Source organism: Melospiza georgiana, chromosome 4 (genome assembly GCF_028018845.1).
Source record: "Melospiza georgiana isolate bMelGeo1 chromosome 4, bMelGeo1.pri, whole genome shotgun sequence".
Lineage (NCBI taxonomy): Eukaryota > Metazoa > Chordata > Aves > Passeriformes > Passerellidae > Melospiza > Melospiza georgiana.
The window spans coordinates 39,252,268-39,267,810 of NC_080433.1; the positions used below are offsets into that span (position 1 = coordinate 39,252,268).

General features: G+C 37.3%; 1 protein-coding gene across 1 annotated transcript in view; it reads left to right on the forward strand.

Moving 5' to 3' along the window:
- Positions 1-15,543, forward strand: part of KITLG (KIT ligand) — a 56,509-nt gene that overhangs the window by 959 nt on the left and 40,007 nt on the right. The window lies entirely within an intron of this gene.

Consider the following 15,543-nt stretch of genomic DNA (forward strand, 5'->3'; position numbering starts at 1 on the left):
ACACGCACACCGCTGCCTCTGCGCTGGGGGCTTTTCCCTCCTCCTACATTGCTGCGTTAGAAGCGAGATACTTTTTGCCTTCGTCTGTTTCTTGGCAATTGCTGGGTCACCTACGCACCAGAGAAGACACTTCAGAAGTCGCTGGAAAAGACATAAAACATATTTTTAAAAAAGATCTTAGCAAAGTATTTTGGGTAGTTAAATAATTTTTCAAGAGATGAGAGGAATTAGAGATACTCACATTCTGAAATATTTAAATCTCACCTGACCGAAGCACTGGAGAATGTACCCATGTTTAAGGACTTAAAACTTGGAGACTTAATTTTTATGATGCTGATGTACACTGGGGTTTTATCTTAAGTTATCAGCTCTGAATTTTAGCAATGTGTATCCATTGCTGTTATTCACATTAGATTACTATAGATACCTTGAACAAAGATGTTTCAGATCCTGTATACACAATTATTTAAATGTACTGAATAGATTATTAATTGTGAAGGGTCTCTTAAAGTCTGAGAGTCATGTTTATGTGTTTACGAATGAGGATTTATGAGTGGAAGCAGTGAAGCATTTTATTACATTTGAACTGTAAACTTATAAAAGTCAACGGACTACTTTTGCAAATTCAGAGCAAAGCAGGAACAATCCATCTCTCCCAGTAAACTGAGAAAGACAGGCAGTCTTGGCATTCAGGACCATTTGGCTTGACTCAGGGGCTCACAAGCTGCAGCCTGTGGAGCAGCTTCTTGTCATGGTGGTGAAGCATCTGTCAGCCTTCAAGCAGTTACGCTTCCTGCTTTTTGGAGGCACTGACAGACTCCTAGTTCTCCAAGGGGTTGTTTCCTACATTTGAAGGAGTAGCAAACAAATGTGATACCAAACCATTAATCATTCCAAGGGGATCAGAGCAGGACATACTTCAAGAAGACTTGCCATCAATACCATGAAGACCCTGCGCAAAGAGAGCGAGCAAGTGAAGGGGGTACAAGGAAGAGAGCTTTAGCCCATGAGGGCACTCAACACATTATAAAGTACATCTTAATCTATATGCTCTCTGTGGCTACTTCAGTCACTGTCTAGACTGGTAACTGTCATAATGGAAAGAACAAGATCAGAAAACTGGGAAAAAGGTTAATATTTCTCACAATAAAATATTCTGCAATAGACATAGTACAGAAAGCAAGAACCACACACTTGCTGAGCCTTGCAAACACTTGGTTATGCCTGGATATTGTTTAAAATAAATCAGGGATTTTGATCTTTGAGGTGATGTTGCACAGTGATAATATATAAGTAGTGCAGCTGAAGGAGTAGCTGAGTCATACATCAGCACAACAAAAGTGCTGAAAGAAGAGTCCTGTTGAGCACTAGACTCAATGTGAGCAAGTTGGTCCGTTTGTTTAAATCAGTCTTAACCTGAGAAACCACAGGAACTGCAGGAGCACATTCCCCAACAGTGTCAGTCCTAGAAGTGATGTTTATGAAACTCCGTGCTTTGATGGACACATAACCCCCCTGTTTTAAACATACCAACACCTGGATTTTTCTTTATAAGTCATGATTTCCTTAAAGAAGTGATTAAGCATTTAGGGTTCAGTCATACAAATCCTTTTTCAATGAGGCTATTTCCATGAATTAATCTTATTGAAGGATTACTTGGATGAGAGGATTTGTAGGCTTAAGTACTTAGTAATTAAAACTATTATCAGAAGTGAGTTTATGTCCTTTTGCATGATAATATGACAACAAATAAAATGTCACTGATGTCTGGACAGCCTTTTACAATTTGAATAAAACAGGGTTAGTGATGCCAGTGTGATATGATCTTGCAAAAACATGTAGCAGTTTTCTGATTAGCTTGCTCTTTGTGTGATTTGAAGACAACCTAAATAGGATTAAGTTACTAAGAAATATGTTGCAAAGAGGGGTCACCTGTAGGGTAGCTCTGAAGGCTGATAAGGTATCACAGATACATGGTTCAGGCACTTGATCTCCTGCAGTAAGTTAGATGCACATCCTCTTAGAAACCTCAGTATTGAAAGTGTCTTAGATTTCAGCAGAGCTTTCTGCCTCTGATCGTGTGCTTTATTGTTGGCAGTTAAATTACCATCTTAGGTTGTCCTGTCTGTATGTTTGGGTCACTAAAGTGGAAGCCTCTGTAGAAATTATTGTGGATCGGTACCTGGAAAAAGAGTTAGTACTTAAATTGGCACTTCTAGTCTCCTGTCAGCAGGCTAAATCAGAAATGCAAATCAGATATCTGATACCTTGGTGTGAGCTTGATTTTAGGTGAAATAGTGACTTCTGATCATCAGTCTTTCTTGCTCATTCTGCAAAAAAATGAACACTAGGAACTGGAAGATATTTGGAGCTCATGGCAGGTATAGATCTGCTGCTCATTAAATAGGAAAAGAGAATTTGCTGTAGCCAGAAAGATGCTGTGCAATTCATATTAGGCTATGGACTAAGGTCTCTGTTCCCCTGGTTTTGACTCTGTTCAAGGGAATCCAGTTTGCAAGTACTGCAGCTGGAAGGAACATCCTGGAATAAAGAGTGGTATGGAGAATAAACAGCAGATGACCTTGAAAGATTCAGGGGTGGAGGAGCATTTTGTAAGGACTGTTTAGTGATATTTTTATTGATTTCTTTTCTTCAACTGCTTTTATTATGCACCTGCAAGTTCTTATCTCTGTGAACTATTCAGCACGTGGCTTTGTCGTTTAAAGTGAGGCCAGTAACCCAGTCTTCTCCTGACCCAGTTTTGCCATTGCACTGAAATCTGTTTTTTCCCTTTATGCGCTGCATGTCAGTCCTTCAGGTACGGCTCTGCAAGCTGACAGTGCCATTCTCCAAGTTTTGTTATGCGATTTAATGGTATGCTGGCTCATGCAATCACCATATTGTACGAAAGTTAAGAGTTGGCAAGATGCAGCCCTTGGCTTCGGATGGGCAATGCTCAGTATGCGGCATGTAAACACAACACCCATTTATTAGAAGCAAAGGAAGGAAAAATCTCCCTACGCAATTCCATTTGAGTGTTGTGGGAGCTGACATGAAAACGAAAGTGCTTGTTCTCGCCCTGGTCTTTGGTGTGCCAAACCTGAGATTAGTCAGCCTTTTAAACACACTGTAAACCCGCTTGTTTTTTGTTGGTTGTGTTTTTCTCCATGTGTTTGTGGGAAAAGGAGATGGATGAATGTAAGGTGAGTGGCAAGCAGTAGCACTTCTCTTTTAATTGTGTTGTTTGGCCCATGTTTGTATTGCCAACCCAGTCATATGTAAACCTGCAAAACTGACTTTTCGTAAATATTACCGATGCTGAAATAACTGGCTGCAGGGGGCACATGAAACACAGGCTTCTTTGCTGGATGGTTTTACTAATTGACAAATGTAAATAGTATCAGACATCTATTAGTATGTGAATGAAAGTATGAGAAAAAAAAATGGTGTTAAGTATTTTATTTTATTAAAGCTGGTAGCATGTACAGTATCAGAGGTCATTGATAGTATGATAATGAAGACATTAATTCTACTGTATGTCTGAATAAAGGCCAGTTTAGGAGGTCAGATTTATGAACACTTTGGATCATATTAGTGTAGAAAATAATTGTCATCTGATTTCCTACACTTATCTAATAACCTCTGGGTGAATGATTGGTTGCTGTTTCTGTTTAAACCAGGTTTAAATTATATAAGGTAGATGAATACAGTAATGATTTTAAATCTCATTAGGAATTTTCTGCTCTATATGTGTTTTTCCATTATTGTTGCTGTGTGGAGCAGAGCTAATTTTTTGTGCCAGGTGGAAATAACATCAGGTGTAGCATCAGCAAGATACCACTGCAGGTATTGCCTGAAGAAGTCCCTTATGGTTCTCACTGCTGTGCAGCCATACTGTGGAGCACACTGTTTTGCAAAGTGGGGAGGTAAATGCTGATCTTCGAGCTATTTCATCACCACTTGAAGCAACAGTAAAAGTGAGACCATGTGCTGCAGGCTTGGGGGACTGAGTGCAAGCTCCTTTATTGCAGGGCCAATAGCTAACTGCTGCTTCACGGTGGTCAGTGCTCCTGGAAGGATCTCTCAAGCCTTTCACTTACCTCCCAGCTCTAAACTTTCATTGCTGCTAAAGAACACTTGGTTATTTTTGTTTTTCTTCACTTTTGCTGCAAAACCTACTCAATGGAGAAAATTGAGTTTAGGACCCTCAAGATCATATTTAGCCCAAGCCACAAGAGCCACCCTTTCTCCCACCTGTATGACAGTCATTGACATGTACTTGTTAATGTTCCAGTGAAGAACTTCTAGGAGTCCAGCTGGCTATTTCAGTCTTCTTCTACCTTCACTGGATTCTCACTGGTTTTTAGGCAGCAGAGCTGGGAAGTCAGAGAGAGGTGTTGTGTCCTGGCAGCCTTGGAGCTGGGCCAGGCGGTGGGCTACATTCTTCAGCTTAGACTGATGCTCTGCAAAGTATGCAGGTTTAGTCTGGGCTGTCACAAAAGGAAGCATGCATGGTCTATAGCAATTAACTCTGAGTTTGTGAACAACTTTGATTCAATCCAGACTGAAAAGCTAATCTAGAAAAATTTACGTGAGCATACGCACTAGAGTGAGACAGACACACATTCACATATTTTCTTGGGTAGCATCCTAAGTCTCTGGGAAGCCTCTGACTATCTAGTTTATCTTGTTGAAGCTGTTCTGTTGAAGGTTTATTTGTTCAATCTTGAGGGTGGCTTACACATGAGCTAAGAATGTGGGGGAGACTGTATTTCAGACCTCAACACCTAATTCACAGATTGTGAATCATGCCACCCTCGAACCTCCATTCAGAAAGATTTAAGCATTTTCAAGTCAGAGTCTGAAAATATCAGTCTGTCTGTCATATCTGTTCTTGTAGCTTGGCCAATCCCACGTGACTGAACCTGGCTTCAGTCACCTTAAATGTCTTAGTGATGATAATCCCTTACCCAGTGTCTTATTTAGCAGGCCTTCTGCCTTTCATTTGTTCTGCTGCCATCAGCTCCAGGAACATCAGTTCACTGACAGTTAAAACCAAGAATAAATTTAGTCCAATTAGCTCTGTCATCTATTCTTTAGATATACTTTGAGAAGTTTTTAGAAGCACCATAAATACAGCTTTAGAGATATGTGAAGTGTATGCAGTGTATTTACTGTGGACCTGTATTCTGCATTTGCTATGGCTGGAATCTCTGTAGTTGATGTAGTCAGGATGACTTGTACTGATGACCTTCCAGTGTCTTTCCTCCTAAATGAATCACACTGTTTTGTAACTTTTCTCATGAGCTTATGCTTGCTTCGTAGCAGCAGACCAAGGTATGTCTTCCTTTTATGTTTGCAGCATGATACATCATTACTGGATAGATTCTTTGGTCTGTTTAGTAACACATGACCTCTTAATTACTTTTGGAAAAAAGTTATTCTGGCAGTATAAGTCAGACTGTAAAACCAAGTTGTGCATGTCCTGGCAATCTATCTCTGCTAAAACACAAAATGAACTCTGTGCAAAGCATACAGCAGCTCTTTTTGTAAGACTTGTTCCAGGACAAAAGAATGAACTTGATGATGTGTATATAACACATTCTGAAAATGTGGTGTAATACACAGATATAAAAATTTCATTTAAAAGAAATTAATATATTTAAACTTTAAATATTATATTAGTGTACAATACTGATATAAAATACTATATAATGTTTGATGTTATAAAGTGCCTGTAATGTGGAGGGTTTAAAGTGTGTAGGAAAATTTCTTCCACCATTTCATGTTGGTCCAAAAAAATTCCTGTCTCTTTAGAGAGATTTCATAATTGTATAAAATGGGAGTATGATACCAAGGTGCTGGCTTTTGTGGTCTAACTGAAGTAAGACACTAAGGAGTCAGGCATGATACATTTAAATTAATAATATGCTGTATATATGCAAAATAATTCACTAAATGAAAAGAAGTGCTTAGAAATTTAGGGAGGTTGAAATTTAAACATGCTAATAGTCTATTGTAAAAAAGTCCTAAGTTCCAACCCTCTAATTTCCACCCTTCATTTGCTCATTATTAAGTGAACTCAGCAAAATTTGTCTTCTGCATTAAATAGCAAGCAGACAATATTATGCATTATGTCTTTAAGCTGATACAGATCTGAATGTCAGTTCTTCCTGAGATTTGTTTTTCTTTTACTACTTTGAAGCATGCAGGAATAGGAGCATTAGTCAGCCAAATGAATTTAGGAAGCTTGTATAACAGTGCTTGGCACCCTCTTTCGTTTGGATTAAAAAACATGTTCCTGAATAAACAGAGCTTTTTGGTGGTTATTTTAAAAAGGAGGGGAAAAATGTATCTCCAGTATTCATAATTGGTGTCTTTTTCAAGTTACTGTGCTTCAGCAATGTGTGCATTGCATTTCTGTTCTAACAGCAAAAACTACCAGTGCTGTATTTGACACCAGTTTAAATGATTCTGATGGATGTTGCTTTATTTTCTAGGAAATGCAAACCTTACCTTTCTTATAAACTATAAATTTCATTACTGTCACTGAAGGTGCTTTGATCTTCTGTTTTATAATCCCTGACAAAGAATGTGCCCTAGGTTGGCCATGCACTATCTAAAACTTCTGGCCATAATTGTAGTCTGTTCCAAACTGTTTAGATGTATTTATTCAGTGTTTGTTCCATTAATAGTGGAATACTAGCCAGTGTTTCAGGCTGCTAAAATCAATGAAAAACTTGCTATTTTTAAAAATTGACTCCAATCTCAAGTCGGATGGTGTTCATAGTACTCCATCCATTTTCTTCTGGAATTTTTTTTCTTATCCTTATAGCTCAAGGCCACATCTGAAAATGTCAGCAAGTTTATCGCCTCTTCCCCTCAAGACAGAAAATACCTTCATTTCTTTGTGCAGCTTTCCCACCATCTACTGTGTTTAAGTTGGTGTCCTCACCTCTGCCAACAGAACTTCTGCTCTTCCAGTATCCACAGTACTGAAGGTGTGTCTATCAGCATCTTGTTTGCTCACATACGCCTTAAGCTTCATCTCCAGTGTATGTTCTCTATATTTTTTCTGGCATTTTTATTTCCCATTACCTTTTGGAGCCCACTTCAAATATTAGTCCTCTGAATAACCTGTTGTCACTGTATTTTGTATCATCTGTGGAAACAAAGTCTCTTTGGACAGGATTAGAATGAATCCATTGTTCCGTGGAATATATTGGTTTTTTTGTTTTACAATTCTTACAAGCTATTATTACAGTTAGGAAGAGTCCTCTGAAATACTGCTCTGCCATTTCTAGAAGTGACAATACTTTTTTTTCTCTGTAAAGTCAGTAGTTTTCTTAATACATTAAGAAATTCTTGCTTTTTTTTGTTTGTTTGGTTTTTCTTTTAATGGTCAGATATGTATTGAGACCAAAGGAAATCCTTTTAGAAGTATTTGGTATTGCCTTCCCCTGTGTGTCTCAGCTCTGTCACCTAACCAAGTGAGAAATACCTGATTTGCTGCTTTCATTTTACTTTTAAAAAGTTCTGGACTAATAAGTTCTTTAAATAATTGAAGTGAATTTCTATCTTCTCATTCAGTGCATAAAAAAAAAATAAATCTCTTCTCACATGCAGGTTTTAGAGATCAGCTAAACATTTGCCAGTAATGGTCAGATTCTCTACAGTACTGTTGGTCATTTCCCACTGTAACAGAATGTTGTTGACATTTGCAAATGGCCTGAGACATATGTGAAGTTAATCTCCTTTTAGCCTACTAAAATCTGGTTCATTTCTATTGAAACAAGTCAATTCCATCCAAGAACACTATTTCAGTTACTGTTGAATTAGTACCTGTTCAAAGTGCTATTTGTCAAACAATCATGTTCTTTTTGCATTTATTCACTATGAAGGAGTCGTCTTCTTAACATACATACTCCATTACTTATTTCAAAGTAAATGGTGCAATTCCTGTAAAACTGGGAAGATTTTTTCTCCTGTAAGAATTGATAAGTGTCACTCAAGTAAGCTTGCTAAAAATTATCGATTATGAGAATGCATAACTAGTCACTGGAATTTTAGAGTGCAGACATTGAAAAGTAAATGCTCTGGAGATATTTACACTAATCTTCTCAAAAATGGGTTATATTTTCTGTGAGATTAATTATGGAAGCCAAAGAAATTTCATAATAGACTAGGCAAATTAATGTGTCTTCTTTAATAAGAATGATCCTAGGTGTAAAAAGAATCCAAGAAACCACATTATATTGTGTCAATATTTGTATGAGTTTTCTATCAGCACATCTGTAACAAAGATGCTATTGAACCTGTACCAGAATAATTTCCCTACTGACACTTGCCATTCTTTCTAATTCACATGAATACTTTTGAGCAAATGTAAAGCTCTGTATCACACTACACATGATTTACAATTCCATTTTTAATGAGTAAAAGTAAAGGTAAAAGAACTGTTTTTTCAAAGTGTTGTGTTTTGTTGTATTGTTGCAGATGCTGTGAGAATAGCTAATATTTAATCTCAGTTATTTAACTAAATTCATAATACTGTGTTACTGGTGTAAGAGTCATGTTTCATGGGCATTTGTATCTAATAGGCATTTATATTTTTTCAAAATTGTACAGACTTGGGGAGCTTTTTTTCTCAGATTTTTTTCTGTCCAGTTATGTGTGTGTTTCCATAGTGTAAGCTGAATGATTTAACTTCTTTTTGGAATGCTTACCCCACAATTTCTGTGTTTTTTTTTTTTTTTTAAGGAAAGCCACAAGGAGAGCTTCAGGTTTAAGAATAGATATTTACAGTTCTCTCTAGTTAGCATAACTCAAACAAAAACATCAAGATACCATGTGAATGACATTCATATTAATTCTGTAGTCACAATTCTGTGATGACGAAGTTAGCTGGGATTTATGCTGTGTCTCTTAACTGCAAGCTGAGAGCACTTGCATGTTGGTATATATCATAGTAATGTGCCTGTTCTTCCTGGACACATAGCAGAATTGTGGGGAAACACTGAAATATGAGAAACACTTTGATGGAGTTTCTTGTTGTTAGTCTATACAAATCCCAATCAAAATCAAAAACAAACAAGAAAACAATAACAACAAAAATAAAAACAACAAAAAACCCCACCAAACAAACAAAAAAAAACTCTAAACCCACCCACAAACCACCAGAATATTAAAAATACAGTTTGTGTGAACAGATGTAAAGATAAGGGCAGGATATAAATTGTAAGTTGGGTTAATTTTAAGGTAATGACGAAGTGATTATAACTTCATAGATTTGGTGAACATGGTGGTTTTTAATTTTCTTGAATGTATAGTACCTCTTAACACATTAACTCTTAATTCTTGTCTGTCGAATTAATGAATATGTCCAGAGTTGAAAAGAATTTTTCTTACCAGCTTGCCTCTATTGTTGCATTGCTAGCAGCTCTTGCTGTATTTAATTTGCTTGGTAGAAGGCAGATGGGAACTCTGTATTAATAGTGTTCAATGAAAGGAATAGAAAAGCCCAGTTCCTGTAAAAGAAATGCATTCAATGCATGAAATATATTTGTGTTTCAAAATGGATGAACAAGGAGGAAAAATGGAAATTACTTATTTAGATTCTTAAGAAATAAAGACCTAATAAAAAACTTAAGTAGCCCCACAGTGTATCCCTCTTATCTTAACAGTTTAAGGGGAAAAAAATTAATTAGGACAGAAAGCAAAGTGTAGGAACAAGTCATTAATTTGTAACATGGCAAAAACCTAAAAGGTAATGTTCTCTAATTGTCAGTAACCTCATATAGTTCAATCTTGTAATAGGGTTCACAGATTGATGACAACATGTGCAAGCTACATAAATTACTCAGGTTAATTGAAACTAAAAGAGATTCTGAGGAACTTTGTAAAGGTTTAGAGGAGATGGGAGAACAGATGGCGTGATGGCAAGTGGAGTTTGTTGTGTTGGAGAGCAAGGGGGATGCATTTTGGAAGGAATGTTTTGAACTAATAGTAACTGAATTAATAAAGGCCATTTCAATTACTTCTGAAAGGTACTTCCAAGCTCTTATTTATGTTCTTGTAGCAATGCTTGGTCAGGAAAATGAATGGAAAATCCCTATATTGTGCCCATAGTAGAACAAATCAGACAGCATATTGGGATGCAGTAGGAGCAGAAAGAGAAATTCGAAAGTGGAGTGCTTTTATGATAGTGTTCATCAGCCATCCCAAAAAAAGTTCTGGTTTTTCCCATTGAAAAAAAGAGCATAACAGAAATAGGGATCTTAAAATAGGCAAAAGCATTATAAGGGAGCAATTTGCATATGATGAGAGACTGAAAGTTGATTGCAAGAAACTACTGAATGATATGCAGAACGTAGTAGAGAGAAGGATTGCTGGACATTACTGTTCCTTTCTTGATATAAGAATAAATAAATATTTAACAGAAGAGGCTAAAACTGGCAATGCCGCCTTAACACAAAATTACCACTCTGGAAAGGTTTTTGACACTAGATATAATATGGCTTGAAATGCAGCTTGATATATGTTAGAGCAAGCCCAAGAGGTCACATCCAGAAAGGGGTAGTCCTAGTCTTCTCATCCTTGCACATCTCATCTCCTCCTCCACTCATTCCTCAGGGATTACTTTTTGTCTCTCAGCTGAATTGGCTCGTCACTGGCTGAATTTACTGGCTTGCTTAGGGGTCGGGTGAATGTCAGGGGGAGGGAAGCTGCAGAGGAGGAGCCCTCAGCTCTCAGCAGCAGGGAGCTGTTAGATGGCTTCAGACCATCTCATTAGCCTCCTTGACTGAAGAAAAAGGGATTATACACTTAAGTAAGTAAAATGCCATGGTTATTTCAGTTTACACTCTGTGCATGAAATGTTTCTCATCTTCTAATTCATGCAGCTCAGAAGAAATTTTTATATAGGCAGTGCATTCTGTAAATCTGAATTACCAGGTTTCTTCAGTTTTCCGTGGGCACCAGACTAATCATGTACTGATCTGACACTTCTTATTTTTCAAATCTTCATTGCCTTAATTGTACAAGTCAGGTTTGGCCTAATTATAAACTCAGTTTCATACACAACCATCTGCCAAAATTACCATCTGTAACAATTCAGCCTTTAGCTTAGAGGAAAGGAAAACACTTTTAAGATATATTGTAGCTGAACTTCAATTACATGGGAAAGTAATGACAGCTGAGATGTTTATACTGAAAGATTGTTCTTTTACCATGTGACTATCAATGGTGAGAAGTCAAAATTTTAAACTTGTTGCACAGCTCTAGCCATTGGAAACCAGTGGAGTTTCCGTGCACCATCCCCGAAATATACTCTTGTACAGCACTTCCGTGTTAGCAGGAAAAAACACTTTAAAAATGTGTCCACTTTTAGAGGTGCATAGGAATTAAAAGTATGCTTGAGTTTCTGATGCAGTAATGCACTTGCTGGATTTTTGTGTTAAAGGAAGCATTTTGATCAGTCTCACCCCATTTTTGCTACCTTAAACTTATGTTTTCCTGGAAAAATGTTACACATGTGTTGAAATTCTTAAAATGGCCATTCTGACAATCTGCTTTCTTAAAAAAAACCAGCAACATATGCCTCAGGAAATAATTTCAGACAGAATTTATAGAATTAACAATGGCATGATGCATTTTAGTACATCTTGAAAAAGGAATTTACGCTTGTTTTCTACTGTAAAAATATGCAGTTAGAATAATAATAACAACTCTTTTTCATGTGCCAATATTTTTGGCATATGAAAATGCTTTTGGTTTAGATCAAAAACCTGAAAAAAATATAGTTGACTTTTCTTACTAATATACTAATGTAATTACTTTAAGACAAGGCATAATGTGTTTGTAATTCCAGCTTGCTGAGGTAAATGGCTTATTGGCTGCCCAGTGCTTACGTTGTCTTGCAAGCATACTTAAATGTTTTGAAGATTAGTTTTTAATTTGATGTGTCTCTTACCTGATTTGTCTGCAGTCTCACAGGCTTCAAGGCATTTGAGAATAATCTCATTCATTTGTCTATTGCTTTGGATAAATATTCTTTTCACAAAAAAACATAGATCCATTATTAATGTACTTATATTCTAATAACAGTGTAAATGTAATGTATCCTTTTACAGATCATTACCTTAAAGCTAAATTATTCACTTTGGTTTTATATATGTATAGGAAGACACGCAATTCAAATTATGTAGGAAATAAAATGCTGTCTGACATATGAGGGAACTGAGTTGAAATCAGGCTCTGGAAAAAGTTATGGCATTTTGTGAGGCTTTTTTCCCTGGTAGAAAGTGTTTTAAACCTGATTTTGTCTTACTCTATGTTATTTGGAAACAGCTAAGATAAACTTGTATGAATCTCACAGGCATTTCTTGGAGCACTACTAGTATGTGCAGCTCAGTTTCTCAGGTAAACTGATAAGAAGTACATACTCAAGATCTAATGAAACTTCAGAAATGTATAGTTTTAGGGGAAGTGGAAGCCTAGCAGTGTTTTTATGATCAGCTCAATGAAACTTTGTTTGGTTATTGACAAATATGGAATCATGGGCTCCAAGTTTTTGAATGGTGAGGTCCAAACTTACACATTTCCCAGGGAAATACCTTGACAGACATTATGCTGGCTAATGGTCAGTTAACTAGTGTACCAAGAAATGCTCTGTACAAAGAACAGAATTTTTGCTGGGACAAAGATGTTCAACATGTTGAAAGTCCTCAGAGGTTTTCTTGTATCTCTTGATGAAGGAAGATGAAAATTTAGCATCAAGGACAGGAGATGCAGGTTTCATTTTTCACTTTTTTGGTTTTTTAGTATGCTGACTCTTAAGCGGCTTGCCTGTAAATACTTTTAATCTTTTCCCCTACCAAAGTATTTACCAAAACCTTTGGCAGTTTTTGTAAAAATTGACTATGGATAATTGCTAAAATGTCCACAGGGGCGGTTTATGGGAGCAGAAGCTGACCTCATTGACTAACAACATGTTTTGTTTGAAACAGACAGAACATAATGTGGAAAGGATTATGTATTTTATTTAAATCTCAAACTGTTTCTGGCAAACAAGCTCTATTTTGTTGAATTTTCCTCATTCATTCTCTTATGGCACAGTGTACAAGGTGCTTGAAAAACATAGCATTTAATCTGTAAAATCATGTTTCTAAATCATGAATGACACATCATTAATAGACATTATGTGGGATAAAGTAAATTTTGTGATGAAAAATAGTGAGAAGGAGCAGAAACGCAGGCTTCACTATGGAAGACCATTACCTTGCCCCATTTCTGCAGCTGAGTTGTGTAATGGCACTCCCTCATGCTACTGGAGATCAATATGTTCAAAATACTTTTCATCCTTTATACATGCCCCAAGGTAATGATTTAGGTTTAAAATAATGTTTATAAAAGCATCTTTTGAATTCTGAAAGGATAAATAACGGTTTTTATTACTTATGTTTAAAATTTTAGATGTTACTACTGATGATAGAAGGAAACCTAAAATATCTGTTATTTATTTCCCAAGAGATCCAAGATTTAACACAGCTGTAGAGCAGAATGACCTTCTTTCATCAGTGTTGTAGTTGGTGTTGAAACTTTCACCACAGGCCTGGCGAACTGATTGGTTCATTGTTTTATTTTTTTAAATCTCTTTGTCCTGATTTGAGCAGGGATGGAGGTAATTTTCTTCCTAATAGCTGGTATAGTGTTGTGTTTTGGATTTAGCATGAGAATAATGCTGATGACATGCTGAGATTTTTAGTTGTTAAGTAGAGCTTGCCCGAAGTCAAAGACTTCTCAGCTTGTCATGCCCTGCCAGTGAGAAGGCTGGAGAGGCACAGAATCTGGAGGGGACGTGGCCAGGGCAGGTGACCCAAGCTGGCCAGAGGGATATTCCATGGCCTGTGGCATCATACTCACCATGCACATGGGGGAGAGCTGGCTGGGGGCCACTGCTGCTTGGGAACTGGCAGCTCAGCAGGCGGGGAGCTTGAATCGTGCATCACTAGTTTTGTATATCACTATTGTTTTGTTACTATTGTTACCATTCTTATTTTCTTCTTTTTATGTCCCCTTAAACTGTCTTGATCTCAGCCTATGGGTTTTCTCACTTTTATTCTTCCAGTTCTCTCCCAGATCCCACTGGGGAGGAAGACTGAATGAGCAGCTGTATAGTGCTTAGTTGCCTTCTGGGGTTAAACCACAGATACAAAATACAAAATCACTTTCCTCACCACCATACATGTTACATCATAATTTGGAAAGTTCTCAACTGGGGCTTTTGGGGGATCAAAGTGAAAACTTTTTATTTCCTGTTTCAAACCTTTTAAGTTGATGCAGGTGCTGCTGTCTGGAATATATCCAAAGAAGCCAGCTTTTGTGAAAAGTAGATTGGGTATACTTTTTATGTCAACAGTTACTTACCAATGGGAGAAACTGCTCTGACTAATGAGGAGAGATCCCATTGAAAGGTTGCTTGACTTAGTGTTGGTTTGTTTGTCTTCACTTCAGAAGCAACCACCTGGTTGGGTGCTGCACCCATTGAGACAGTTGTAACAATACTCAGTAAGAGTTAGGCCAATCCTGTATTTACACTTTCTGGAGAAGAGAGTCTGTGAAGCTAAGGTACTGTAGAAAGCAAATAAATAAAATTTGTAATCTGAGAAGAGGTAAGAGGGAAAATTTTGTTTATTTCCATGAGATTTTGGGGAAGTTTATGTTGCTTTTTTGTCATGAAGCAATGAAAGTCAAATGGACTTTTTTATTATGCATAGCAAAGACTCAAATGTTAGGGTTGATTTTTATAAGTACATAAAGACAACACACCGGGAAGAGGGGATTATGAATGCACAAACAAAGGAGCAGTTTTTCCATGAGAATGCATTGATATAAGCCACTGTCATTTACAAACCACTGTCACTTACACTGGACAGTACCAGGCTTTTATCATCAGAACAGAAGATCTGGGATAATTTCCCAAGATTCACTTGAGATCCTCTGTTCAGTTCTGAACACCTCACTACAAGGAAGACACTGAGGTGCTGGAGCATGTCCAGAGAAGGGCAGCAGAGCTGGTGAAGGCTCTGGAGCACAAATCTTAAGAGAAACAGCTGAGGGAGCTGGGCACCTGTTCTGCCTGGAGAAAAGGAAGCTCAGGAGAGCGATGAGCTCTCTACAGTGACCTGAAAAGAGTTCGTAGCCAGGTGAGAATTGTTCTCTTCTCCCAAGCAGAGCAATAGAACTAGAGGAAATGGCCTCAAGTTGTGCCATGGAGAGTTTAGATTCGACATTAGGAAAAATTTCTTCACCAAAATGGTGGCCAAGCACTGGCACAGGCTGCCCAGGGAAGTAGTTGAGTTATCAGGCCTGGAGGTATTTTAAAGATGTATAGATGTGATGCTTTGAGACATGATTTAATGGTGGCAATGCTCAGTTAACAGTTGGACTTGATCTTAGAGGTATTTTCCCACCTGAATGATTTTGTGAATATTCCCTCCAATCCCACTTCACTCTTTCTATTTCTTTTTATCCAGTTCTGTT